The following is a 26,406-nucleotide window of genomic DNA, read 5'->3' as shown; positions in this document are numbered from 1 at the left end:
TAGAGTCAGTATGGGTAAATGTACATGGGGAGGGGAATAATGGAAAAATGCTAATTGGAGTTTGCTATAAGCCTCCTAACATACCTGAACAAATAGAGGGTGAAATGCTGGAACAAATTGAAAAGGCAGCTAATAATAATAATCGGGTTCTTATTATGGGGGATTTCAACTATCCAGACATACAGTGGGACATAGAATCTTCTGGTTCTGCTAAAAGCTGTAAGTTCTTATCTACCATTCAGGACCATTTCCTCTCTCAGATGGTAGATGAACCGACCAGGGGAGATAATTTGCTAGATCTGGTCCTGTCAAATAGACCGGATACAATTTCAAATCTACAGGTCCGGGAGCACTTGGGCACCAGCGATCATAATATGGTAAGCTTCAACGTAATATTCAATAAAACATTTCAAAGGGGGAATGCTAAAACCTGGAATTTTAGGAAAGCTGATTTCAACAAATTAAGGGAAGAGCTTAAATGTGTAGATTGGGACAGAGTCATGGTAACTGGGGATACCGAACATAAATGGGGTAAGTTTAAGGATATACTGCTAGAGTCCTGTAAAAAACTTATACCCTCTGGTAATAAAATGTCCAGGAATAAAAATAAACCACTATGGCTAAATAAGACTGTACAAAGTATAATAAAACAAAAACAAAGGGCGTTTAACATCTTAAAGGCTGAGAATACAGAAATAGCATTGCAGGAGTATAAAGATATCAATAGGCAATGCAAAAAAGAAATCAAACAAGCAAAACTAGCTACTGAAACAAAAATCGCCAATGACATTAAAATCAATCCCAAAATCTTTTATAAATACATTAATGCCAAAAGGAAAACAAAGGATAGTATCGGACCCTTAAAATATAATAACAAGTTAGTTATAGAGGACAAACAAAAGACTGAGATATTAAATAGGCATTTCTCATCTGTATTCACCAAGGAACTGACTGTACCAGGGATCATTCAACAAGTGAAAAATCAAAGTCCACCACCCGATATAATTAATTTAACACAAGATGAAGTACGCCTACGTCTGAGTAAATTAAACATTGACAAATCCCCAGGGCCAGATGGCATTCATCCACGAATATTGAGGGAATTGAGCTCCGTAATCGACAGACCGCTGTATCTCATCTTTTTAGACTCACTTGTAACAGGGTTGGTGCCTCAGGATTGGAGGATTGCTGATGTGGTACCGATATTTAAGAAAGGTAAGAGGGTAGATCCAGGCAACTACCGTCCAGTAAGCCTGACATCAGTAGTATGCAAAGTTTTTGAGGGCATTTTAAGGGATGACATGCAAAAATATATTGCAGAAAATAATATAATAACTGACAGACAGCATGGATTCATGAAAGATAAGTCGTGTCTAACCAACCTGTTGGGGTTCTATGAGGGGGTAAGTGCAAACCTGGATATTGGTAATGCAGCTGATGTGATTTATTTGGACTTTGCAAAGGCATTTGATACTGTACCACATAATAGCCTTATACTAAAGCTCCAGAAGCAAGGACTAGGGGAAACTATATGCAACTGGGTAAGGAATTGGCTAAAAGATAGGAAACAAAGAGTAGTCATAAATGCTACATTCTCTAAATGGGCTATAGTCAGCAGTGGTGTGCCGCAGGGATCTGTGCTTGGACCGATTCTTTTTACTCTCTATATTAATGACCTTGTGGATGGGATTGATAGTACAGTGTCAGTCTTTGCCGATGACACCAAACTATGTAGGATATTAAAAACTGACCTGGATAGTACAATATTACAAAAAGATCTGGATAAGATGTCAGAATGGGCAGATACTTGGCAAATGAGATTTAATGTTGATAAATGTAAAGTAATGCACCTAGGACGGAGTAATCCTATAGCTGCGTATACATTAAATGGAAGTAAACTCGGGACTACAGAACAGGAGAAGGACTTGGGTATTCTCATTACAAATAAGCTGAGCAGCAGCACTCAATGTCAGGCAGCAGCTGCTAAAGCAAACAAGATTCTAGGGTGTATAAAAAGAGAGATTAGATCCCGTGATCCCAACGTATTGTTACTAGTGATGAGCGAGCATGCTTGTCACTACTCGGTACTCGCACGAGTATCACTGTACTCGGGCTGCTCGGCGGGGACCGAGTAATCTCGCGATACTCGTGCTTTACTCGTGGTCTTCATTTCTGCATGTTGGCGCTCTTTTGAGAGCCAGCCCTCATGCAGGGATCGGCTGGCAGACCACTGCAATGCCACAGCCCTGTTAGTTGTGGAATTGCAGTGATTGGCCGGCCTGCACAGCGTCACCGAGCCTTTATATCGGCCGGCGCGCTGTGCTCTGCTCACAGCTATTCTGACAGTGAGTGTAGGGAGAGTGTCGCTGATTCAGGGAAAGCTTTGCGGCCCTTTATAGCTTTTTCAGTTGCAGGGCTGCAAACAGTGTGACCAAAAGTCCTTCTCAGGACTATTCTAGTTGTATACAGGCAGGCAGGGTATAGCCAGGTCGGAGTACAGTAGCAGAGTCCTTCTCAGGACTATTGTTGCTATATACAGGCAGGGTATAGCCAGGTCTGAATACAGGCTAGTGACCAAAAGAGTCCTTGTCAGGACTATTGTACCAGTATACAGGCAGGCAGGCAGGCAGGGTATATATAGCCATTCCTAGTGGTGACCGTATACCAGCCTTCATCATATCTGGGGCTGGTGTACACAGTGTAAAACAGTCCAGATAGTGTCTGACTTGTCTGTACTGTAATTGTCGCTCCCCAAAAAAACCTGTTAGTAGGTTATTATTGCGTCCGTGCTTGGTTTTTAAAACCGCACGTGTGTGCCTGTTGGTGGCAGCGTACAGGTGCACTGGTGTGCGTTTACCAAACTATTATATAACGCACAAGTGTAGTGTATAATACACGTCAGTCAGCAGTGGCTGATAGTGTCAGAGTTCTTAATTTTTGCTCCTAAAACCTGTGTTAGGTTATTATTGCGTCCGTGCTTGGTTTTTAAAACCGCACGTGTGTGCCTGTTGGTGGCAGCGTACAGGTGCACTGGTGTGCGTTTACCAAACTATTATATAACGCACAAGTGTAGTGTATAATACACGTCAGTCAGCAGTGGCTGATAGTGTCAGAGTTCTTAATTTTTGCTCCTAAAACCTGTGTTAGGTTATTATTGCGTCCGTGCTTGGTTTTTAAAACCGCACGTGTGTGCCTGTCGGTGGCAGCGTACAGGTGCACTTGTGTGCAATTTCCAGAAACTTTGATATAACGCACAAGTAGTGAATATACACGTCAGCAGTGCACAGCATTGCAAAATGCGCAAGGGCATTGGCAAGGAACAAGGAAGTGGACGTGATGGTGGTGCAGGCAGAGGCCGAGGTCGTGGGCAAGCTCTAATTTCGCCACAACAAAGGGCCACATCTAGTCGCTCGCACGTCCTGTCCCAAATTCTTGGGGACCGCAGCAGTACACCGCTCTTGAACCAAGACCAGTGTCAACAGGTTGTTAGTTGGATAGCGGATAATGCTTCCAGTCAGATTGGCACCACCACAAACACTCTGTCTTCCACACGGTCAAGTGTCAGTAGCCGTGATACTGCACCGCACATTTCTGAACCTGATCCTCCTTCCTACCACCAGGCTGAGTACACGTCCTCCTCGGACATTAATGATCCCACACTTGGACACTCGGAAGAGCTGTTCACGTTTCCATTCACACATTCTGGCCTCTCGCCAGCTCATATTGAAGTGGGTCATGAGGAGATCGTCTGTACAGATGGCCAAATATTTGAGCAGCCACGTTCTCACGAAGTTGGCAACGTGTCTCAACAAGTGGTGGACGATGATGAGACACAATTGTCAGCAAGTCAGGAGGAGGAGCAGGGTGCGGAAGAGGAAGACGACGTGGTGGATGATCCAGTAACTGACCCAACCTGGCAGGAGGATATGCAGAGCGAGGACAGCAGTGCACAGGGGGAGGGAGGCGTAGCATCACAACAGGCAGTAAGAAGCAGGGTGGTGGCCCCAGGCAGAAGTCAGGCAACCGTTCCCCGGAACAACACGACGACACAAGGTGCCTGTCCAAATGTTAGGTCTTCACGAGTCTGGCAGTTTTTTAAGTTGGATCCAGATGATTCAAAAAAGGCCATTTGCAACACCTGCCGTGCCAGCATCAGCAGGGGTACCAAAACTAGCAGCCTGACCACCACCAGCATGATCAGGCACATGTCAGCCAAGCACCCGACTTTGTGGGAAGTACAACAGAGTCGAGGAGCAGTGCTTGCTGATGTCACTGCTACGTCTTCGCTGGTTGTGCATGCGAGCCAATCCTCTGTCCATGCTGCCTGCGAACAAGCCTCCTCCACTCCTGCACCTACAGTTGCCTACGCAGAAAGAACACCATCATCAAGCACGTCCTTGTCCCAGCGCAGCGTTCAGTTATCCATTCAGCAAACCTTTGAACGCAGGCGCAAATACACTGCCAACACCCCACATGCCACAGTTCTAAATGCTAACATTTCGCGACTGCTTGCGCTGGAAATGTTGCCTTTTAGGCTGGTGGAGACAGAAGCATTCCGTGACCTGATGGCGGCAGCTGTCCCACGTTACTCGGTCCCCAGCCGCCACTATTTCTCCCGGTGTGCCGTCCCCGCGTTGCATAACCACGTGTCACAAAACATCACACGTGCCCTGAACAACGCTGTTTCACCCAAGGTCCACCTAACCACAGACACGTGGACAAGTGCTTGTGGGCAAGGCCGCTACATCTCGTTGACGGCACACTGGGTTAATATTGTGGAAGCTGGGACCCAGTCTGAGCGAGGGACGCAACACGTCCTTCCCACACCAAGGTTTGCAGGCCCTACCTCAGTCAGTGTTTCACCCACACTCTACAGCTCCGGAATGTCATGCTCTTCAGCCTCCTCCTCCTCCTGCGCATCCTCATCCACTGTGCCCTCCACACCAGTCACAAGCTGGAAGCACTGCAGCACTGCCTCGGCGAAGCGGCAACAGGCTGTGCTGAAGCTAATCTGCATAGGTGACAAACCCCACAATGCAGAAGAGCTGTGGACAGCTCTGAAACAGCAGGCAGATCACTGGCTCACACCTCTGAACCTAAAGCCAGGAAAGGTCGTTTGTGACAATGGCCGGAACCTGGTGGCGGCTTTGAGGCGAGGCCAGCTGACACATGTTCCATGCGTGGCCCATGTGCTCAACCTCGTGGTTCAGCGGTTTATAAAGTCATACCCAGAGCTGTCTGATCTGCTGGTAAAAGTTCGCCGCCTGTCTGCACATTTTCGAAAGTCACCTACTGCTTCAGCCGGCCTTGCCGGCTTTCAGCGCCGTTTGCATCTTCCGGCTCACAGACTGGTGTGTGATGTCCCCACGCGTTGGAATTCAACTCTGCACATGTTGGTCAGGATATGTGAGCAGAAGAGGGCAGTTGTTGAGTACCTGCATCACCTAAGCCGTCGGGAAATGGGTCAAACTCCACACATAACACCTGAGGAGTGGAGATGGATGTCAGACCTATGTACCATCCTCCAAAACTTTGAGGACTCCACCAAGATGGTGAGTGGTGATGACGCCATTATTAGCGTCACCATACCGCTACTCTGCCTTCTAAAACGGTCCCTGCTGAAAAACAAACATGATGCATTGCAGGCGGAGCGCGATGAGTTGCAGCAAGAAACAGTAGTGGGTGTGGGTGATAACACACAGCCCAGCCTCGTCTCATCACAACGTGCAGTGGAGGACTATGACGAGGAGGAGGATGAAGACATGGAGCAACTCTCCGGCCAAATTGAGGATATGACATGCACGCCAGTCATATCCTCGATTCAGCGTGGCTGGCCAGAGGACAGGGTAGATGAGGAGGAGGAGGAGGAGGAGGAGGAGGAGGAGGAGGAGGAGGAGGAGGACAGCATGTTCAGTCATCTTGTTGGTCAGGCTACTGAAGTCCTGGCTGTTAAGAGTCTGGCGCACATGGCTGACTTTATGGTAAGCTGCCTGTCTCGTGACCCTCGCGTTAAGAACATCTTGGCCGACAATCATTACTGGTTGGTAACACTGTTAGACCCACGCTACAAGGAGAACTTTTTGTCTCTTATTCCCGTGGAGGAGAGGTCAACCAAAATGCAGCAGTTTCGGAAGGCCATACTCACGGAAGTAGGCAAAGCATTCCCCTCACAAAACGCTAGCGGCATAGGTCAGGAATCAGTGGACAACCGAGGCGTACAGCCGAGAGAGGCACAAGTCCAATCCGCCAGAGGTAGGGGAACAGTCTTTAAGATGTGGGACAGTTTTCTCAGCCCCTCACGTACCACAGCCCCTGAGGTGCGGGGTAGTGCCACAAGAAATCCTAAGTTTGCCCAGATGCTGAAGGAGTACCTTGCAGATCGAACAACTGTACTCCGACATTCCTCTGTGCCTTACAATTATTGGGTATCCAAGCTGGACACGTGGCATGAATTGGCTCTCTACGCCTTGGAAGTCCTGGCCTGCCCTGCTGCTAGCGTTTTGTCAGAGCGTGTTTTTAGTGCCGCAGGTGGAATCATTACAGATAAACGCACCCGCCTGTCAACTGAAAATGCTGACAGGCTGACTCTGATAAAGATGAACAAGGGTTGGATTGGGCCAGACTTCACCACACCACCAGCAAATGAGAGCGGAATTTAAAGTTTGCCATGTACCTCCACTCACCCATGGGTACACTTCTCGACTTTGGATAATCGCTGGACTGCTCCTCCTTCTCCTCATGCGCCATCATGATGACCGTTACAATAGTTAGGTCTTTGTTTCAGGTATACCCCCAGTGGTAAATTTTTTCGCCCATTCTTTGCAGAATGGACATTACAACGACAGGAGACCCGCTCCTTTGCAATGGGAACAATGTTTTGAGGCCCTCATGCACGTCTCTACCCAGGGACAACGTGTAGCCTCCCAATTTTTGGCTGCCCTGCCTAAGGGCTATACTGAAATACACCCACTTCCTTAAAATGGACACTTAATGTTTTGAGGCCCTCATGCACGTCTCTACCCAGGGACAATGTGGAGCCTCCCAATTTTTGGCTGCCCTGGCAAAGGGCTATACTGAAATAGACCCACTTCCTTACAATGGGCACTTCAGGTTTAAAGGCCATCATGCACGTCTCTATCCAGGGACAATGTGGAGCCTCCCAATTTTTGGCTGCCCTGCCTAAGGGCTATACTATAATACACCCACTTCCTGACAATGGACACTTAATGTTTTGAGGCCCTCATGCACGTCTCTACCCAGGGACAATGTGGAGCCTCCCAATTTTTGGCTGCCCTGGCAAAGGGCTATACTGAAATAGACCCACTTCCTTACAATGGGCACTTCAGGTTTAAAGGCCATCATGCACGTCTCTACCCAGGGACAATGTGGAGCCTCCCAATTTTTGGCTGCCCTGCCTAAGGGCTATACTGAAATACACCCACTTCCTTAAAATGGACACTTAATGTTTTGAGGCCCTCATGCACGTCTCTACCCAGGGACAATGTGGAGCCTCCCAATTTTTGGCTGCCCTGGCAAAGGGCTATACTGAAATAGACCCACTTCGTTACAATGGGCACTTCAGGTTTAAAGGCCATCATGCACGTCTCTACCCAGGGACAATGTGGAGCCTCCCAATTTTTGGCTGCCCTGGCAAAGGGCTATACTGAAATAGACCCACTTCCTTACAATGGGCACTTCAGGTTTAAAGGCCATCATGCACGTCTCTACCCAGGGACAATGTGGAGCCTCCCAATTTTTGGCTGCCCTGCCTAAGGGCTATACTATAATACACCCACTTCCTGACAATGGACACTTAATGTTTTGAGGCCCTCATGCACGTCTCTACCCAGGGACAATGTGGAGCCTCCCAATTTTTGGCTGCCCTGGCAAAGGGCTATACTGAAATAGACCCACTTCCTTACAATGGGCACTTCAGGTTTAAAGGCCATCATGCACGTCTCTATCCAGGGACAATGTGGAGCCTCCCAATTTTTGGCTGCCCTGCCTAAGGGCTATACTATAATACACCCACTTCCTGACAATGGACACTTAATGTTTTGAGGCCCTCATGCACGTCTCTACCCAGGGACAATGTGGAGCCTCCCAATTTTTGGCTGCCCTGGCAAAGGGCTATACTGAAATAGACCCACTTCCTTACAATGGGCACTTCAGGTTTAAAGGCCATCATGCACGTCTCTACCCAGGGACAATGTGGAGCCTCCCAATTTTTGGCTGCCCTGCCTAAGGGCTATACTGAAATACACCCACTTCCTTAAAATGGACACTTAATGTTTTGAGGCCCTCATGCACGTCTCTACCCAGGGACAATGTGGAGCCTCCCAATTTTTGGCTGCCCTGGCAAAGGGCTATACTGAAATAGACCCACTTCGTTACAATGGGCACTTCAGGTTTAAAGGCCATCATGCACGTCTCTACCCAGGGACAATGTGGAGCCTCCCAATTTTTGGCTGCCCTGGCAAAGGGCTATACTGAAATAGACCCACTTCCTTACAATGGGCACTTCAGGTTTAAAGGCCATCATGCACGTCTCTACCCAGGGACAATGTGGAGCCTCCCAATTTTTGGCTGCCCTGCCTAAGGGCTATACTATAATACACCCACTTCCTGACAATGGACACTTAATGTTTTGAGGCCCTCATGCACGTCTCTACCCAGGGACAATGTGGAGCCTCCCAATTTTTGGCTGCCCTGGCAAAGGGCTATACTGAAATAGACCCACTTCCTTACAATGGGCACTTCAGGTTTAAAGGCCATCATGCACGTCTCTACCCAGGGACAATGTGGAGCCTCCCAATTTTTGGCTGCCCTGCCTAAGGGCTATACTATAATACACCCACTTCCTGACAATGGACACTTAATGTTTTGAGGCCCTCATGCACGTCTGTATGCAGGGGCATTGGTGAACCTCACAATTTAGGACTGCCCTGGCAAAGGAAAATACTACAAAGACTCACTTCCTCAAAATGGGCACATTAGACTCAAGAGGCCTTCATGTACGTCTCTTCTCAGGGACATCGGAGTGCCACACAATGTTTTCACGTAAAATCTTTCATGTATTGATCTCAAAAAGTAACATACACCAGCTCTATCTCACTATTGGGTATGTGCCCTTAACATTTCCGCCATGAAAAATCATTTTGGGGTCATTTTGGAAGGTTTTCTGGTGAGTCCGTAAAAATGGCGTAAAACGCGGACAAAATTGTTCACAGCTGTGACTTTTGAGTGATAAATGCTTCAAGGGGTCTTCCCCATGCTGTTGCCATGTCATTTGAGCACTCTTCTGAGACTTTTGTGACATTTTTAGGGTTTCTCCATGCTGCCGGGAGGTCATTTCACAAAAATACTCGGGTCTCCCATAGGATAACATTGGGCTCGTTGCTCGGGCCGAGTACACGAGTATCTTGGGAGGCTCGGCCCGAGCTTCGAGCACCCGAGCTTTTTAGTACTCGCTCATCACTAATTGTTACCCATCTATAAATCACTTGTAAGGCCACATCTGGAATACGGGATCCAGTTTTGGGCTCCACATTTTAAAAAGGACATTCAGAAGTTAGTCAGTTCAAAGGCGGGCAACTATACTATTACAAGGAATGGAAGGCCTCCCATATGATGGCAGATTGAAAAAGTTAGATATGTTTAGCTTAGAAAAAAGACGTCTCAGAGGAGATCTCATTTATATGTATAAATACATGTGTGGTCAATATAAAGGACTGGCACATGACTTATTTCTTCCGAAAACAATACTAAGGACCAGGGGGCACTCACTGCGAGTGGAAGAAAAGCGATTCCGACACCTAAATAGGAAAGGGTTCTTTACAGTTAGAGCGGTCAGACTGTGGAATGCCCTACCACAAGAGGTAGTAATGGCAGATACTATAACAGCTTTTAAAAAAGGGCTGGATGATTTCCTCAGTACACAAAACATTGTTGGTTATAAATGACTTAGTGACTAAATGTACAACTGGTGGAGGAAGGTTGAACTAGATGGACCTAGGTCTTTTTTCAACCTAAGTAACTATGTAACTATGTAAATACGTTCCCAGGCTGGAAGAAAGTAGGTCAATCTCCCTCCCACCTGGGGAAGGGAGTTATTGGGAAGACTTCTTGGATTGGGAAGGGCCCTTGAACAAGAAACCCTTATCTTCCTTCTTGCGATCCGACCAGGCACTCCTATTCCTGGGGGTGAATTTACGAGTGAACTGCTTCTTACGAAAGGATCGCTTGAAGGAGGGAAAGGACGGGGCCGGAAAGTCCTTTTTCTGTCCCCAGCTTTCAAGAACATCGCCCAGAACCGAACCGAAAAGGAACTCGCCCTGACAGGGAATGAAACACAGCTTAGACTTAACCTGAAGATACCCCGGGCAACATTTCAACCATAAGGCTCGACGAGCTGCATTAGAAACGGCTGCAGTCTTAGCAGCCAGTTGAGTGGAATCCGCCGATGCATCTAAGATGAAAGCCGCTGCTCCCTGTAGCCTGGGCAGAGAAGAAATAATCTCATCCCGAGGAACCTTGTCCCTCAGCTTCTCCTCCAATTCGGACAACCACATCACCAGAGATCGTGCCGTACAAGTAGCTGCAATGGCCGGCCGGAGAGCACCCGCAGAGGACTCCCATGCGGTTTTAAGGAAGACATCCGCCTTCCGATCCATAGGGTCCTTTAAGGATCCCATATCCTCAAAGGGAATGGAAAACATCTTTGATGCCTTAGCCACTGCCACATCCAATTTGGGTGCCCTATCCCAGTGGGAACAGGTAGCGTCCTCAAAAGGATAATTGCGCTTGAAGCCGCCTGGAAATGAAACCCCGCTTATCCGGCTTCTTCCATTCCCTGGAGATCAATGCATATATCTTGTCCACCACCGGGAAGGTCCTGCGCTTTCTATGCTCCAGACCCTTAAACATGACATCCTGGACTGAAGGCTGCCATTTCTCTTCAGTAATGCCCATAGTGTCCCTGACAGCCTTAATCAATTTGCTCGTGCCCTCTACAGGGAAACAATGGTGGACGTCAGCCTCACTTTCAGAGGAAGAGGATGCAGAACCAGAAGACCCACACTCTCCCTCGGATCGACTGGTGAAGCCGGGGAGGCCTGTCTATGCCGCTTACTGGGAGGCTCTTTCAGGGACTGCAGAGAACTCTGGACTTCGGACCGGATGATGGCACGAAGATCACTAGCAAACCCAGGAGTCTCATCTGAAATGGTCTGCTGGATACAGTCTTTGCAGAGCCGTATGGACCAGGACGGAGTCAGTTGCTGGGTACAGAGGGAGCATTCCGTTGTTTGTTTTGGTAGTACACTTCCGCGTTTTTTTAACCTACGCATGACAGGGACGGAGGGGAGACACAACACCAGGAAAAATAATGAACCACGGGTACACATGTCCGAAGATCACTCACCCACAAGGAGATGAAGGGTCGATACCGGTTCTGGGGAAGGAGCTTTCATCAAAGTCTTCCCTATGGAGGCGCCTTTGCCGTCAGATGCATCCTGGGTCTGTTTAGTGGCCCGGGTGCCACGCTTGCTGGATAAGCTGGCATCAGAGCCAGAGTCGCTCCTGCGACGCTCCGGTGGTTTCACCTTCTTGCCAGCAGGAGGGGAGGAGGACTCACGCACCGAGTGTCGGTCCTCCTTACAGTGCCCCTCCTTGTCCATATTCCTAAAGCCCTATTACAATGGCCACAAACACCTCCGTAATGTAGGAGGACTGGGGCACCGTCCCCCAGCTCAGAGCTCTGTTTTTAAACCCAGCGCTGGAGCACTGGAGTACGTACCCCCCCGCGCCTCCGGACCCACTTCCGGGTTCTGACGTCATCGCCGACGTCAGCGCATGGTCGGTGCGGCCGCTGCGCATGCGCAACGCCCGCACTCAAGACACGCCTCCAAGATGGCGGCGGCGTGCAGCACACGCGGCCGCGAGCAGCCCCGCCGTCCAGGAAGGACCGGCAGGCTGCTGCACTTACCTGCCGGCCGATGCGCAGCACCCGCTCATGGACGCAACCCCAAGGGGTCCGCCATGGCGCCTCCAGGGACCCGAACGGACCGAGGCAGGACCCGTGCCGCTGCCAGAACCGCCCGACTGGACTGGGTAAGACTTGCTAGTAGATCCACGGCCCTCCAGGGCCGCATCCTGAGGTATCCGTCCAGGACAGGAAACCAAACTGAGGCGGCGAGAGGACCGCCCCTTTTTAACCTGAAGGTTTCCTGTCCTGGATGGGCGGATCCTCTCTCGTGGTGCCGTCATAGGGTGAGGGAAAAATAAATAAGCCTACACTCACCTCTGGTGCCCGCGCGGTTCCAGCGATATTGAAATCTGCAATCCCAAGGCCCACGTGACACTTATGAAACACGAGTCCCATGACCAATTAAATTAGTCACGGTTTCCTTCACCCCACCTTTGGACGCTTGAACAGGTTATCAGCGCAGCGCTCACGCCCTGCTCAAATGTTCAAAGGCGGCGAGATAGATTCCAGGCGTCAATTGGTTGCGGGGCTCACGAGTCATAATGTGATGTGGGCCAGGGAATCGTGGCTTCAGGCATTGCTGAGACTGTGCCGGCACAGGATAGGAGTACAGGCTTATTTATTTTTACAGGGGCGGACAATGGGAATGAGTAAGGGTTGTCCAAGAAGTAGACATCCTCTCTATCCTTGAAATCTAAATATGTGTTGTGTAATATATATATCTGCAATTCTGTCAGATAATACTCAGTTTCTTCTTGAAAATGATTGCAATCACAAATTCTTTGGTATTATCTTCATTTAATTTGTCTTCAATGAATCAAAAAAAAAAAAAAAAAAAAAAATATGTCAAAGAAGCCAAAGTGGATATAATTCCACACCAAACATAAAAAAGGGGGTGGACAAAAGTATTGGCACGGTTTGAAAAATCATGTGATGCTTCTCTAATTTGTGTAATTAACAGCACCTGTAACTTACCTGTGGCACCTAACTGTTGGCAGTAACTAGATCACACTTGCAGCCAGTTGACATGGATTAAAGTTGACTCAACCTCTGTCCTGTGTCCTTGTGTATACCATATTGAGCATGGAGAAAAGAAATAAGACCAAAGAACTGTCTGAGGACTTGAGAATCTAAATTGTGAGGAAGCATGAGCAATCTCCAAGTCCATCTCCAAAGACCTGAAAGTTCCTCTGTCCACGGTGCGCAGTGTCATCAAGAAGTTTAAAGCCCATGGCACTGTGGCTAACCTCCCTAGATGTGGAAGGAAAAGAAAAATTGACGAGAGATTTCAACGCAAGATTGTGCGGATGGTGGATAAAGAACATCGACTAACATCCAAACAATTCAACCTGCCCTGCAGTCCGAGGGTACAACAGTGTCAACCCGTACTATCCGTCGGCGTCTGAATGAAAAGGGGCTGTATGGTAGGATACCCAGGAAGACCCCACTTCTTACCCCAAGACATAAAAAAGCCAGGCTGGAGTTTGCCAAAACTTACCTGAGAAAGCCTAAAACGTTTTTGAAGAATGTTCTCTGGTCAGATGAGACAAAAGTAGAGCTTTTTGGGAAAAGCCAGCAACATAGAGTTTACAGGGGAAAAAAAAAAAAAAAAAAAAAAAGAAGAAGAGGCATTCAAAGAAAAGAACACGGTCCCTACAGTCAAACATAGCGAAGGTTCCCTGATGTTTTGTGGTTGCTTTTCTGCCTCTGGCACTGGACTGCTTGACCGTGTGCATGGCATTATGAACTCTGAAGACGACCAACAAATTTTGCAGCAAAATATAGGGCCCAGTGTGAGAAAGCTGGGTCTCCATCAGAGGTCATTGGTCTTCCAGCAGGACAATGACCCAAAACTCACTTCAAAAAAAACACTAGAAAATGGTTCGAGAGAAAGCACTGGAGGCTAAGGTTGCCAGCAATGAGTCCAGACCTGAATCCCATAGAACACCTGTGGAGAGATCTCAAAATGGCAGTTTGGAGAAGGCATCCTTCAAATCTCAGGGACCTGGAGCAGCTTGCCAAAGAAGAATGGTCTAAAATTCCTGCAGAGCATTGTAAGAAACTCATTGATGGTTACCGGAAGCAGTTGTTTGCAGTTATTTTGGCTAAAGGTTGTGCAACCAAGTATTAGGCTAAGGGTGCCAATACTTTTATCTGGCCCATTTTTGGAGTTGTGTAAAATGATCAATGATTTGATTTTTGTTTCATTCTCTTTTGTGTTTTTTCATAGCAAAATAAATGAAGATAATACCAAAGAATTTGTGATTGCAATCATTTTCAACAAGAAACTGAGAATTATCTGACAATTGCAGGGGTGCCAATACTTTTGGCCAGCACTGTGTATAATATATATATATATATATATATATATATATATATATATATATATATATATATATATATATATATAACATACACACACAAAAACGGTTCTGTCCACAAAATGTGCACAGGCGGCGATACACCGTATTTTTCGCTTTATAAGACGCACCTGATTATAAGACGCACCCCCAAATTTGGTGAGGGAATTGAGAATTTTTTAATAAATGGGGTCCGTCTTAAAATGCCAGTGTCCGTCTAACAAATAATATAAAGGTATATGTCCCTCATAGCCCCCTCATCCTAAAATTAGCCCCCTTTATCTGGATATGGCCACCTTATATTGAACACATCCCCCAGTGATGCCACACAGGCCCACTGTGGCTGGCACACATCACCCTCTGTTACATATCGCCCTCATGTTGCTGCTTTTAGTAAAATAAACTCTTTCCCCACCTTCTGCAGCGCTGTCCTGTCTAGTGTGTCCCTCCTCGGGGTTGAGCTCCTCCTTTCTCCTGCACTTCCTACTTCCTGGTTCTAGTGCCGGTCATGTGATCGGGACAGCAGAGAGATATCGCTGCGTGCCTGATCACAGCGGCAGGAGGGAGACCGGGCAGACATGCAAGAGGAGGTGAGTAAAGAGTTTATTATTTTACTATGGGCAGCAGCATGGGGGCCATATCCAACACAGGGGGGGCATGTGCGATCAAAGGTAAGCACAGGCAGATATAATATGTGCAGCTCCCCCAGCGCGATGCAGTTTCAGCACCACGCTGATGGACAGCAGCTGTGCATATTATATGAGCGGGAGCAGGAGATCAAACGCTGCCACCCGCAGCTTCACCTGCCCCCACCAGCACCGCTCCAGAGCACATTATCTATCTATATACACACACACACCATATATTCGGATTATAAGACGCACCCCCACTTTCCCCCAAAATTTGGGGGAACAAAAGTGCATCTATTATAAAGCAAAAAAATACGGTAAGTCACTAATATATATATTTCACTGATCAGTGCTCAGCTCTCACACTGTACAGACCAAAGTAGTGCGAGATGACCACGGGGTCGATCAGTGATGTACGTCACTATTCAGCGCTCAGCTCACAACAAAGTGGTGCCCAAAAAAAATAAAAAATGCTACGTCCCTAAATGGGGCTGAGGGGGTAAGGGGAGGTAGAACTTAGAAGAGTCTAAAAATGGCATCAGCAGCACAGGAGTCAGGCAGCACTATAATGCCCAGCAGGTAAACAGCAGCATGGAAGTAATATACATTCGCCCTGCACCAAAACGTAATGGAAAACAATGTAGTAAGTGTCTCAGTAGGAATTGATATATTAAGACCCTGAATCCTGTACTCTGATCTCTTATTTAGTTAACCAAGAGGATCTATGGGACACATTCATTTATCTGTTTGAGTTATTGTTTTTGTGACATTTTTTATTGTACTGCCCTTATATTTTGTAATGAAGACAATATTTTATATGTACAAGAGGGCATCTTATATTGGATTATTAATAAATTTGGGTCATACTTAAAAAAAAATAAATGCAGCTAACATTTTTCTCCCCACTTTTTTATTCACAGTGTCACAACTGTGCTTTCTAACCATATCCTAAGGTTATGTGCGCACTAGGAGTTTTTTTCACGCTGCGTTTTTATGTGCGTTTGTCTCAAAAAACGCACCCGCGGCTAAAAAAACGCGACAAAAATGCATGCGTTTTTACCGCGATTGTGTATTTTTTGCTGCGTTTTTGCTCACTGCGTTTTTAATCAGTGCACAATGCCATTAAAGATTGTTGATGGAAAAAAAAATGTCTGAGGTCATTTCCTTCTTCAAAATGTTCATTGTATGCAGGAGAGCAGACAGCAGCTGTAGAACTACAAGGCTCAGCATCCTCCATCCAGGACTGTATGCAGGAGTTTTTTGACCAAAAAGAAAAGAAAAAAAAAATGACATGGGCTTCGCCATATTTTTGTATGCTAGCCAGGTACAGCAGGCAGGTACAGGCTGCCCCCAATCCCCAGCTGCCTATTTGTACCCGGCTGGGAATCAAAAATATAGGGAAGCCCTTTTTTTATTTCATGAATTTCAAGAAATAATTAAAAAAAAAATGAAATAGGCTTCGCCCAATTTTTGAGTCCAGCCAGGTACAACTAGGCAGCTGGGGATTGGAATCCGCAGTGCCCAAACTTTCTGGGCACCCCCGCTGTGAATTGCAGTCCGCAGCCACCCCAGAAAATGGCGCTTTCATAGAAGCGCCATCTTCTGGCGCTGTATCCAACTCTTCCAGCTACCCTGGTGACGGTGGCTCGCTGGGTAATAATGGAGTTAGGGCTAGCTGTATATTATCAGCTGGCCCCAAGCCCGAAATTCATGGTGTCACGCCAATAGACAGACATGGCCACCATGAATTTCTAGTAATGATAAAAAAAAAAAACCAACAACAACAACACACAAAAAAAATATTTTTATTAGAAATGAAAACACAACACAATTAGCGACTCCATCTTTATTGAAATAAAGAACCCCCCTCCTCCGCAGTAATCCTAGGTCAAGGGTCCCGCGCCGTCCAATCCGGATCCAATATCATCTGATCGGTTTGCTGGAAGGCAAAGCGATCAGATGATGTGTCAGGTTAAACTACGTGAATCACATCACAAATCAGCTGATTGTATAATCGGCTTTTATACAATCAGCTGATGCATCAGTAGAAAAAAAAAAAATAATAAATAAATACTCACTTATGTGCTGATTACCGGCAGCTCCTGGAGCGATCGATCGAACAGGAGTCTGATCCTGTCCCATCGCTGCAGGAGCTGACGGTAATCAGCTGATGAAGTCCCCTGACGGCAGGATCAGCTGATAGCCGGCCGGGCGCGAAAAAGCCGGCGACACCGCGAGAATTACGATCAGCTGATGCGTCAGGTGACTGCATCAGATGATCCACCGCCAGGTCCTGCAAGCTTCGTACGTGCCCCGGGGAGACTGCACACTGCCAGAGCGGCGGTACCGGGACAGGAGCTGGAAGCGGGCATGGCACCGGGACCCTGCAGACAGGTGAGTATGACATTTTTTTTTTCTACTGTTCACTTTGGTTTTCACCGCTGCCTCCACCTCCCGTCCAGACATGGCGCCGCACGAAGCGGACATGGCACCGGGCGGGTTGTGGACGCAGCGGTGACGGTCCCGGGAGGATTCATGCTTCTGTGTTTACCAACAGAAGGAATCCTCTTCCTGTACACGTCACTTTAGTACCCACCCCTTGCGTTTCTAGCTGCGTTTTTAGTCAAAGAAACGCAGCTATATGCGTTTTTCATTGCGTTGTTGAACATCTCATTGAACTCAATGGGTGAAAAACGCAGTGAAAAACGCAGAAATAATTGACATGCTGCATTTTTGTGGTCACCACAAAAACGCAGCTACAAAAAAACGCTGTGTACGGACAGCACTTATGAAAACCCATAAACATTGCTGGGGAAGCAATGTCACTGCGTTTTCATCACAAAAACGCGGTAAAAAACGTCGCTAAAAAACACAGCAAAAACGCCTAGTGCGCACAAGGCCTAAGGCTACATACGCACGCTGCGTTTTTTGGTGCAGTTTTGTTGTCAGAACTTTGACATTTGACTTCCCAGCAAAGTCTATGAGGACTCAGATTTGCTGTGCGCACGTTGCAGTTTGTCAGCGCTTTTTTGACAAAAGTTTGTGACAAAAAAAAAAGCAGCATGTTCATTATTTCTTGCGTTTATATCGTACAGTACACTTCAGTAGCAGCCTGAACCTCACAGCAGTGAACCTTTGACGTCACTACTGCGACACACGCCGTGCCGTACTGCAGGACCCGTAGCTGTGATGTTAGGGCAGGGGTGGGGAACCTGCGGCCTGCGATGACCTTTTATGCGGGCGGGCCCCCAGGCAGATTCCCGGGGGCTGCAGTGATGGGTCCGCTGCTGCGGTCTTGTAGGCTGCCAGCCCTTTAAATCTTCACATGCATCGCTGTCCAGTGTCAGCAAGCTCAGCGGTGTGTGTGTGTGCCCGCCCCTCTGCTCTCCGGAGTGGTGTGCCCGGCGCCTGCCCTCTGTGCCCCGTCCAGTACTTTGGGGCCTTCCAGTTCTGTGTACCACCCAACAGAGTTGTGTGCAATGTTCAGTGCTGTGCCCCCCCCCCACCCATGCTGTGCATCACCCCAGGTTTGTGTCCCCCCAGTGACGTCAGGGCTCTGCAAGTGCTGTGTGCAGCCAGACCCGTGCAATGTGCCCTGCCAATGATGTGTATCACCCCCAGTGTTGTGTTCCACCAGTCATGCCTGTGCTCTGAAAGTGCTGTTCGTGCCCCCATTCCCACCAGTGATGTCTCTGCCCCCCAGTGATGTCTCTGCCCCCAGCCCCACTTGTGTTGTGTATGCCCACCCAGCCCCTCGTGATGTCTCTGCCTCCCCCCCCCCCGGGATGTCTCTGCGTTGTGTTACGCCCCCCCCAGCCGCCCCTCTTGCGTTGTGTTACGCCCCCCCCAGCCGCCCCTCTTGCGTTGTGTAACGCCCCCCCCCAGCCGCCCCTCTTGCGTTGTGTTACGCCCCCCCCCAGCCGCCCCTCTTGCGTTGTGTTACACCCCCCCCAGCCGCCCCTCTTGCGTTGTGTGTACGCCCCCCCCCAGCCGCCCCTCTTGCGTTGTGTGTACGCCCCCCCCAGCCGCCCCTCTTGCGTTGTGTGTACGCCCCCCCCCAGCCGCCCCTCTTGCGTTGTGTGTACGCCCCCCCCCAGCTGCCCCTCTTGCGTTGTGTGTACGCCCCCCCCAGCCGCCCCTCTTGCGTTGTGTGTACGCCCCCCCAGCCGCCCCTCTTGCGTTGTGTGTACGCCCCCCCAGCCGCCCCTCTTGCGTTGTGTGTACGCCCCCCGCCGCCCCTCTTGCGTTGTGTGTACGCCCCCCCCCCAGCCGCCCCTCTTGCGTTGTGTGTACGCCCCCCCCCCAGCCGCCCCTCTTGCATTGTGTGTACGCCCCCCCCAGCCGCCCCTCTTGCATTGTGTGTACGCCCCCCCCAGCCGCCCCTCTTGCGTTGTGTGTACGCCCCCCCAGCCGCCCCTCTAGCGTTGTGTGTACGCCCCCCCAGCCGCCCCTCTTGCGTTGTGTGTACGCCCCCCCCAGCCGCCCCTGTTGCGTTGTGTGTACGCCCCCCCAGCCGCCCCTGTTGCGTTGTGTGTACGCCCCCCCTCTTGCGTTGTGTGTACGCCCCCCCCCCAGCCGCCCCTCTTGCGTTGTGTGTACGCCCCCCCCCCAGCCGCCCCTCTTGCGTTGTGTGTACGCCCCCCCCAGCCGCCCCTCTTGCGTTGTGTGTACGCCCCCCCCCCAGCCGCCCCTCTTGCGTTGTGTACGCCCCCCCCCCAGCCGCCCCTCTTGCGTTGTGTACGCCCCCAGCGTCTCCTGTGGTGTGTATGCCCCCCAACCCCTCTTATGTGGTGTATGCCTCCAGCGTCTCCTGTGATGTGTATGCCCTAGCATCTCCTGTGACTTATACATCACATTGGAGATGCTAGGGGAATATACATCACAGGAAGTGCTGGGGGCATACACATCAAAGGAGACACTGGGGACATTCATAACACAGGAGGGGCTGGGGGTATTTAGATCACAGGGGGCATATATGTGCCCCCAGTGTCTCCTGTGATGTATATGCAGCAGTCCGAGCGTCTCCTATCTGATGTGTATACGTCAGTCCCAGAGCCTACTACATCAGTATATGCCGCCAGCTCAGTGATGTATGTGCCTCCAGCGTCTCCTGTGATGTATATACAAAGGAGTTGACTGTGCTCCAGACCGGGACAAACCTGGAAAAGCAGTTGTCAGAAGGAACATTATTTGTATCATCAAACATCACAGCCACACCAGAGAGAAGCAGCTGCAGCTACCACAGTAAGGGTGAGTTAATTGTTTGACCAAATATAGCAGGGTTATTTTCACATTGATAATTTGGTGCGGCCCCCGAAGGTTGGTAGAAATTGCCAAATGGCCCCCGGCAGTAAAAAGGTTCCCCACCCCTGCGTTAGAGGTTCACCCCCGTTCATTCTGATCGCTGAGACTGTCTACACTCACAGCTGGCAGTCATTTTCTATGATGCTCGCTGTGACAGGACAGGGATGTAGCAGAGCTGAATCGCCATGGGACCTTATGTGGATTACTTTAGAACTGGAGGGGTGTTAGGGGGTTAATAAAGTGGTGAAAGAGGGCGCTTTTTAATTTATTTCAAATAAAGGATTTTTTGGTTGTTTGTGGTTGTTTACTTTCACTTACAGATTAGTGATGTGGGGTGTCTCAAGACGCCTGACACCACTAACCTAGGGTTTAGTGGCAGCTATGGGCTGCCTTTAACCCCTTATTACCACAATTGCCACCACAACAGGGCAATCGGGAAGAGCTGGGTCCAGCTCCAGATTTGGCGTATCTTGTGGATTCGCCACTTCTGAGGCGGCTGTGGGATTCTAATGTGTGGCTGGAAAGGACCAAATAACGATGGCCCTTCCCACCCTAATAATTTCAGTCCCCAGTTGTCTGCTGTACCTTGGCTAGTATTAGAAATGGGGGAGACCCGACGTTTTTTTTTTGTTTTTTTAATCAAATAAAAAAAAAAAAAGGGGGGGGGTCCCCTCTATTATTCATAACCAGCCAAGGTACAGCAGACAGCTGAGGTCTGCAGCCTACAGTTGCTGCTGTTCCTGTGCTGGATATGAAAAGTGGAGGGACCCCATATTTTCTTACCCACAGAAAAAAAAAAAAAAAAAAAAAAAAAACCAGCTGGCTATCGCTCTATCATGCTATTCTGTTATTTTTTTTTTATTCGGTTCTATTTTTCTATCATCTATTCTAGCTATCTATCCATTATCCTATCATATTGTTACTCCTTTAAAAATCGCATTAACAAAAATGCATCAAAAATGCACCATTACAAGCTTTTTTTTTTTTACATTTCCAGGCTCTCTCTAACAAGGTGCAGTTTGGTTGCAGTTTCTGCGCAGAAAAATCTGCAGTGTGCGCATGTAGCTTAAGCCTTTGTGTAGGCTGCTTTCACACATCCGGTTTTTGCTGAGCGGCACAATACGGAGCTTTGCAGAAGAAACGCAAATTGGTTTTTTTTGCCGCCGATTGCATTTTTTCCGCATAGACTTGCATTAGCGCTGTATTGTGCCGCCTGGCCTTGCGTTGTGTCCGTTTTTTGCCGGATGCGGCATATTTAGCCCATGCGGTGGCCGGATGGAACGTTGCCTGGCCCTTTTTTTGTGCGGCGAAAAATAACACATCACGCGATTAACAATGCAAGTCTATGGACGCCGGACGCGGTGTCCTGTGGCAAAAAACGCCTCCGGCCGCCGGAAGCGGTTTTTTGAACTACGCATGCTCAGTATCAAGCCGCATCCGTCAAAAAACAAACTGGCCGCATGGAAAAACTTATGCAACGGATCCGTTTTTTTCGCCGCATCCGTTGCATAGGTTTTTGAGCCGGATTGTGCCTGATGCAAAAAAAACTGATGTGTGAAAGCAGCCTTAGACATTTTTAGCCCATGGTTGAGTCAGATCTGCTCCACAACCGTTCACTTCAATGGGAAATTTACTATGCAGTTTATATAAGGAGGGTGGGATTTTTATATTTTTTTTTGAGCAGTTCCTTTCTTGATGAGGTTTCAAAATTGTGTGGCAGAAAAGAAAAAAAATTCCATGAAACTTTTTTTTTTTAAAGAATATGCTGAGAGCATGAGCAACTAGGGAGCCACTTTCACATGACAAAACTGCAAAAAGCACATCAGGGAAAGAAATACACCTCCAAAAAGTCAGAAAAGTTTCAATTTCCACTTTAAAAACTTATTTTGATTGTATCAAAAACTGTGTCAAGTCACTGCCCAGCTGTGACGATGCTGAAGTTGGTTTCTTATTCGGCAATTTAGTTTTTTCAGTGTTGTATGCATTTAACAACAAAAATAACACCTCACAATAATAAAATACAATGCAATGATGTGCCCTAATATAAATACACTCTAAATCAGCTGCGAAAATTATAAAACTGGCAAAAAAAATGGGCATCAAAGTGGGCACCAAAGTACGGTATGTTAGTGAAAGGGTTAAATGGCTTTGGGCCACTGATCTAACACCACAATTGCCTATCTAGTGATGCCTCTAATCAAACTCAAGTGACTCCAGCCTGGCCCAAAGGGGTTCTGGGCATCAAAACTGGCATCAAAGTGGGCACACAGCCAGTTTTCACAGATTTGAATAAGTAACTGGTGTTTTTGAGGGGTTAAATGTCTTTGGGTCACTGATCTCACACCACATTTACATACCTAGTGATGCCCCACATCAAATTCAGATCACTCCAGCCTGGCCTAAACAGGTTCTGGGCATCAGAGCTGGCATCAAAGTGGGCAAAACCCCTCAAAAACATCAGTTACTTATTCAAATCTGTGAAAACTGGGGTTTTGCCCACTTTGATGCCAGCTCTGATGCCCAGAACCTGTTTAGGCCAGGCTGGAGTGATCTTAATTTGATGTGGGGCATCACTAGGTATGTAAATGTGGTGTGAGATCAGTGACCCAAAGACATTTAACCCCTCAAAAACACCAGTTACTTATTCAAATCTGTGAAAACTGGCAATTTGCCCACTTTGATGCCAGTTCTGATGCCCAGAACCTGTTTGGGCCAGGCTGGAGTGATCTGAATTTCATGTATCATATATGTAGGTATGTAAATTTTGTGTGAGATCAGTGGCCCAAAGCCATTTAACCCCTTAAAGACACCAGTTACTTATTCAAATCTGTGAAAACTGGGGTTTTGCCCACTTTGATGCCAGTTCTGATGCCCAGAACCGGTTTGGGCCAGGCTGGAGTGATCTTAATTTGATGTGTGACATCACCAGGTATGTAAATGTGGTGTTAGATCAGTGGCCCAAAGCCATTTAACCCTTTCACTAACATACTTTGGTGCCCACTTTGATGCCCATTTTTTTGCCAGTTTTATAATTTTCACAGCTGATTTTGAGTGTATTTATATTAGGGCCCATCAGTGCATTGTATTTTATTATTGTGATGTGTTTTTGTTGAGAAATGCATAAAAAACTGAAAAAACTAAATTGCCGAATAAGAAACCAACTTCAGCATCGTCCAGCTGTGCACAATGAAGAATGACCCCAGAAATGTAAAGCATCGATGGCTCCCTATGGGGAGACCGAACAAGCGGACCTGCTAAAGTGTTGAGGAGGGAGCACACTGTGACCCTGCCTCTTCCGCAAACAACACAAAGCAAGACTGCAACAACACTGGCACCTGTGTTCACCATCTCCACATACCCACTGGCGCTGCCCGCAGCCCCCTCCCCTGGTGTCCGTGGTTGCTCTCCGTCTCCGTCTCCCTTGGTATCGGCTAACCTTCGCTAAGAACTCTTTCTGGGCATCTGTACAGCTCCCGTTCCCTTCCGTCTCTCCGGTACAGCATTTGAGCATGTCGGCAACCTGAAGAACCCGGTTACCAGTGGAGCCTCCTCCGTGAGGTTCAGACGCCTCCGCTGCACACACGTGATAAATGGATACAACACGCCACCGTAGCGTCTAGAATGGAATTGCTTGAGGGGAATGATGTCACCGGAAGTGACGGACCTACTCAGTGCGCAGCAGACTGTGAGCAGGAAGCAGCGGTGTGCTCGGTGTCCTCCTGTGCAGACTGCAGAGCGGACGGATCCTGAAATTTCTGCAGCGATCTGAAGAGCACATGTGCGCTTTAAATCGCTGCAGAAATGTCCGTAGTGGAAAAAAAAAAGCCGATTCCATGCGCTCAGCCTGCAGCTCCTGCCATAAACAGAGCAGGGGCCGCCGGCAAAGCGCAGGAAAGAAGTGACATCACTTCCTAGAACGCAGAGCTTCGGGCAGCAGCCGAAGCGCTGCGCTCTAGGCTGCTTTCACACATCCGGCTTTTGCAATGCGGCACAATCCGGCACTTTGCAGGAAAACTGCAACCGGTTTTTTTTGCTGCCGGTTGCGTTTTTCCTGCATAGACTTTAATTAGTGCCGCATTGTGCCGCATGGGCTTGCGTTCGGTCCGGTTTTTGCCGGATGCGGCAGATTTAGGCTACTTTCACACATCCGGTTTGAGCCCTGCGGCTCAATCCGGCTGTGAAAACTATGCAACGGATGCGGTGAAAACACCGCATCCTTTGCATCAGTTTTTACATGCGGCCGGTCCGGTTTTTTCCGGTTGCGGCATGCTACTGAGCATGCGCAGTGGAAAATACCGCATGCGGCGACCGGATGCGGTTTTTTCCGCATCGCGCCGCATCCGGCCTCCATAGGGATGCATTGAAAAATGCGCCGCAGCGGCCGGATGCGGCGCGATGCGGTGTTTTTTGCCGGAGCAAAAAACGTTGCAGGGTACGTTCGATCCGGCCGCCGCATCGGCTAAATCTGCCGCATGCGGCAAAAACCGGACCGAACGCAAGCCCCTACGGCACAATGCGGCACTAATGTAAGTCAATGCAAAAAAAAACCGCAATCGGCGTTACAAAAGCCGGTTGCGGTTTTTCTGCAGAACGCCGTATTGTGCCGCAGAGCAAAAATCCGGATGTGTGAAAGTACCCTTAGCCGATGCGGCGGCCAGATGGAACGTTGCCTGGCACGTTTTTTCGTGCGGCAAAAAAACCCGCATCGCGCCGCATTCGGCCGATGCGGCGCATTTTTCAATGCATGCCTATGGCGGCCGGATGCGGCGCGATGCGGCAATAACCGCATCCGGCCGCCGCATGCGTTTTTTTCCACTGCGCGTGCTCAGTAGCGGTCGCAATGCTAGCCGGGTACAGCAGGCAGGTACGGGCTGCCCCCAACCCCCAGCTGCCTATTTGTACCCGACTGGGAACCAAAAATATAGGTAAGCCCTTTTTTTTTTTTTTTTTAATTATTTCATGAATTTCATGAAATAATTAAAAAAAAAAAATGATGTGGGCTTCACCCAATTTTTGTGTCCAGCCAGGTACAACTAGGCAGCTGGGGATTGGAATCCGCAATAGAGGGTGCCCAAGTTTTCTGGGCACCCCCGCTGTGAATTGCAGTCCGCAGCCACCCCAAAAAATGGCGCTTTCATAGAAGCGCCATCTTCTGGCGCTGTATCCAACTCTTCCAGCTGCCCTGATGGCTCGCTGGGTAATAATGGGGTTAGGGCTAGCTATGTATTATCAGCTAGCCCTAAGCCCGAAATTCATGGTGTCACGCCAATATTAGACATGGCCACTATGAATTTTTAGTAAAGATAAAAAAAAAAAATCACAACACAAAGGAAAATATTTTTATTAGAAATAAAACACAACACAATTAGTGACTCCATCTTTACTTGAAATAAAGAACCCCTCTCCGCAGTAATCCTGGCTCAAGGGTCCCGCGCCGTCCAATCCGGATCCAATATCATCTGATCGGTTTGCTGGAAGGCAAAGCGATCAGATGATGTGTCAGGTTCAAGGGCCTGAATCACATGACACAGCAGCTGATTGTATAAACGGCTTTTATACAATCAGCTGATGCATCAGTGCAAAAAAAAAAACACACTTCTGTGCAGCGTTGGACTGGTTACCGGAGGAATCTCCAGTAATGCCAGGCCTAGATTCAGGTACCTGCCCTGCACTCCGGAGCTCTCACCTGAGCTCCGGCATGCAGCCGAGACTGTACAGCGAGCGTCGAGTGACTGATTCCTCGGCACTTGCGGTTCAGTTCATGACAGCTGCAGACATCCCGGGCTAATCTCCAGTGCTCTCACCTGAACTCCAGAGATCACCCTGGCCTGTCTGCAGCTGTCATAAACTGACTGCAAGCGCCGGGGAATCAGTCTCTCGGCGCTCGCTGTACAGTCTAGGCCAGAGTTCCCCAACTCCAGTCCTCAAGGGCCACCAACAGTGCATGTTTTTAGGATTTCCTTAGGATTGCATGGGTGTTGAAATGATCACCTGTGCAGGTGATTAAATTATCACCTGTGCAATACTAAGGAAACGCTGAAAACATGCACTGTTGGTGGCCCTTGAGGACTGGAGTTGGGGACCCCTGGTCTAGGCTGATCAGTGCAATAAATAAAAAACAACTACA

General features: G+C 48.5%; 1 protein-coding gene across 2 annotated transcripts in view; it reads right to left on the bottom strand.

The window, feature by feature from the left end:
- Positions 1–23,919, bottom strand: part of ASNSD1 (asparagine synthetase domain containing 1) — a 247,095-nt gene extending 223,176 nt beyond the window's left edge. Inside the window, exon 1 of one of the 2 annotated variants that reach the window (XM_075317738.1) lies at positions 23,638–23,919. The gene's annotated coding sequence lies outside the window, so the exon portion shown is untranslated. The remainder of the gene's footprint in view (positions 1–23,637) is intronic. The other variant, XM_075317739.1, reaches the window with a different exon arrangement.
- Between the last annotated feature and the right edge of the window lie 2,487 nt (positions 23,920–26,406).

The sequence above is a fragment of the Anomaloglossus baeobatrachus genome, chromosome 7 (genome assembly GCF_048569485.1).
Source record: "Anomaloglossus baeobatrachus isolate aAnoBae1 chromosome 7, aAnoBae1.hap1, whole genome shotgun sequence".
In the NCBI taxonomy this organism is placed as follows: domain Eukaryota; kingdom Metazoa; phylum Chordata; class Amphibia; order Anura; family Aromobatidae; genus Anomaloglossus; species Anomaloglossus baeobatrachus.
The sequence above is the reverse complement of the archived record's forward strand: the minus strand, read 5'-3'. Positions and strand labels throughout refer to the sequence as shown.